Here is a 3711-nt window from a genome sequence, read left to right on the forward strand (position 1 = left end):
TTAAATGTTTTAAACGTCCAGGTAATGATGAAAAGGCTGGGAGCAAGGCATTACTGCAGAGAGAGAGGCAGACACTTAGGATCTTCCCTAACCAGAATAGTTATGTTTATGAATGATGAGTTATGTTTATAAGTGTTGCTTTTATGTTGGGACGGAGTCTCTTCTTAACTAGACAATTATGTTTTTATGAACGTATGGACTCTGAGAGTCTTTTTGGATAAATGTTCAATTAGAATGTCTATCAGGTGATCCCCTTATTAAATTAGAAATTTAGAGTACACGTGTGTCATGTCCATGCCAAACGCATGTTATTAAAGAAAAATAAACTGAAATAAAAGGGCAGGTATGTACGTCGCGATCTCGACCTTCCTAGGACGGGGTTGTGACAATTTTACTCCATTCGTCTTTCCCCCCCTCTCTCCCTTGTCTCTCTCTAATCCCTTCGTCGCACACAACCCACACTGCTGTGCACAGCTTGTCGCCAACATTCCCACCACCACTGGCTAAGGTCAGGTTAAAGAAAACAAGGGAAGATAAAAGAATTCACAAGAGCATATAAATACATGGCAGAGGTCTTCACACGGTAATACATTAAGCACAACTCCCTCAACTTATTGAACCTTTTTTTTACTCTCTTTTTTTTCTTCTTTTTTTTTTTACTCTCTCTCTCTCTCTCTCTCTCTCTCTCTCTCTGTGTGTCTCTCTTTTCTCTATGAAATCCCTTTTAACGAACCTGCCAGCACCAATAAGAAACCACCACAGTACATCCATTTCCTTGGCTTCGTTTTGTTTTTCAGATCAACATTTAACATCCCTGGCACATACTTTAAAGTTAAAAGGTATGAAAGAGATAACAATTTAGGCTCGACTCCAATGTGGAGGGGGTGAGAGAAACATGAGTTTAGAAAAGAAAGGCTAATTTTTCCTTTTTATTTGGGCTCAAAATGGTTTCTAATGGATAAAACATGGGATAGCTTAAAAGGCTCAAACGTTCATCCTAAATTGACCTTCATCATCTCCTAAGTATAATCAACCAACATGCCACAAGCCATGTAATGACATTCTCAATAATTAACATGTTATAAGTCAATGAACTTCACTCAAGGAATATCTCTCATAGTCACTCATGTGGAAGTTGCAATTAATGTTCAAGGGTGTCCGCTAATTGTACGTGTTTAAAATCCATCTTACCACGAAGGCTTAGTTTGTGCTCAAAGAGAATTATGAGAGTATCTCAATAGAGAACTAAGGAAAAAGAATAGAGTCAAAAGATATACATTGAAATCTAGTCTAGATATCAAAGCTTTAGTTATGCGAAAATTATGCATTTGGGTATGTTCCACCCCCTAACCAAAAGCTGACATTGTCCTCAATGACAAAAACAAGAAGCACAAGGGCATAGAGATGAAGTGAGAAAGGTATCACCTGGGAAGTGAAGGACAATTTCGAAACAACTCAAGGAGCCCATTACTGCAAAAACAAAAACAAAAACAGAACAAAGAAAGAAGAAAAAAAACCAAAAATAGAACAAAAATAAAAATAAAGAAAAATAAAGAAGCTAAAGAACTACAAAGATGCATACAATGGTACGAAGTCTCATAAACAGAGTCTGCAAGAAGAGTGTTCTCCTCTGCAGGATTCAAACGCTCCACAAGTGGCTTCAAACGTTGTCCATTTACCTTAAATACACGCCCATCCTTTGGATCTTCAGCCTTTACAACTCCATTCTCAGAAACATGTTTCATAATAAAGGGACGGGTCCACCTAGACCGTAGCTTACTTGGATGGAGATGCAGCCTAGAATCATATAAGTTGACCCGATGGTGAGGCTCAAACTGTTTTCTCACAATACATCTACCATGGAAAGCTTTCATCTTCTCCTTATAGATTCTAGAGTTGTCAAAGAAATCGATCCTCAACTCTTCCAACTCTGCCAATTCAACACTTAAATCAAAGTTAAGGGCCTTGATATCCCAATAAGCCTTATGTTCTAGTTCTGTAGATAAATGACAAGGTTTTCCAAAAGCAAGTCGATAGGGGAACATTCCAATGGGAGATTTAAAAGCTGTATGGTATGCCCACAGTGCATCGGATAGGCGTAAGGACCAATCCTTGCGATTGGGGTTAACTGTTTTCTCCAAAATTTGCTTGATTTCCCTGTTTACAAGCTCTGCTTGTCCATTGGTCTGTGGGTGGTATGCTGTACAAAACCTTGTGTACCACACCGTACCTACGCATCATAGCCTCAAAAGAACAATTACAAAAGTGGGTGCATTGATCACTAATAATCACCCATGGTGTACCAAACCGAGATAAAATATTTTCTTTCAAAAATTTCACCACAATAGCATGATGATTGCTCTTCCATGGTACAGCTTCAACCCACTTAGACATATAGTCAACAGCCAAAAGAATATAAAGGTAGTCAAGAGAAGGAGGGAATGGTCCCATAAAATTTATACCCCAACAATCAAATACTTCATTAGTCAAAATTGGGTCTAGAGGCATCATATTACTATGGGACAAGGCGCCTAGCTTTTGGCATCTCTCACATGAACGACAAAAATTGTTAGTGTCCCTAAACGAGGTAGGCCAATAAAATTCACATTGCAAAATTTTTACAGTAGTCTTTTTGATAGAAAAGTGGCCTCTACATGCATGTGAATGACATAAGTTAAGAACACTTACAATCTCATTGTCAGGAATACAACGTCTCATAATTTGGTCGGACAAATATTTAAATAAGTAAGGATCATCCCAATAAAAATTACGCACTTCAACCAAAATCTTACGTTTGTCCTGTGCACTCCAAATAGAAGGAATCTCACCTACAGCCAAATAGTTCACAATATGGGCAAACCATGGTAAGCGAATGATAGCAAATAATTGTTCATATGGAAAGTCATCTTGAATAGGTGGAGTAGTGCTTGTATCTTCGAACATCAACCTAGAAAGGTAGTCAACTACCACATTTTTTACACCCTTCTTGTCCTTAATTGTGAGATTGAATTCTTGCAAAATTAAAATCCATCAGATTAGTCACACCTTAGCATCCTTCTTGGAAAGGACGTACTTAAGAGCAGCATAATCTGTAAATACAATGATAGGTGATCCAATCAAATGAGCACGAAATTTATCTAATGCAAATACTACAGCTAGCAACTCTTTCTTAGTGGTAGAGTAATTCATTTGAGTGGTGTTTAGAGTTCTACTAACATAGTAAATAACATAAGGTTTTCCCTCCTTCCGCTGTCCAAGTATCGTTCCCACTACATAGTCACTTGCGTCACACATGATTTCAAAAGAAAGACTCCAATTAGGTGGTTGCGCAACAGGTGTAGATGTTAATTTGTCAATTAGCGTTTTAAATGCATCTTGACAAGCATCTGTCCACTCAAATGGGGCATCCTTAACAAGAAGGGTACACAAAGGTCGTGAGATCATAGAAAATTTTTGTACAAACCTTCTATAAAAACTAGCATGACAAAGGAAGGATCTTACATCTTTAACAGTTTTTGGAGTTGCAGCTTTGAGATTAACTCAATCTTGGATTGGCCAATCTCTATAGCCTTAAAATAAACAACAAGACCTAATACAATACCTAAGGATATCATGGAATGACACTTTTCCCAATTGAGCACAAGGTGTTTCTCTTCATAGCGAACAAGGACTCTCTTCAGATTTATCAAACAAGTGTCAAAGGAGTCACCA

Source organism: Juglans microcarpa x Juglans regia, chromosome 3D (genome assembly GCF_004785595.1).
Source record: "Juglans microcarpa x Juglans regia isolate MS1-56 chromosome 3D, Jm3101_v1.0, whole genome shotgun sequence".
Classification (NCBI taxonomy): domain Eukaryota; kingdom Viridiplantae; phylum Streptophyta; class Magnoliopsida; order Fagales; family Juglandaceae; genus Juglans; species Juglans microcarpa x Juglans regia.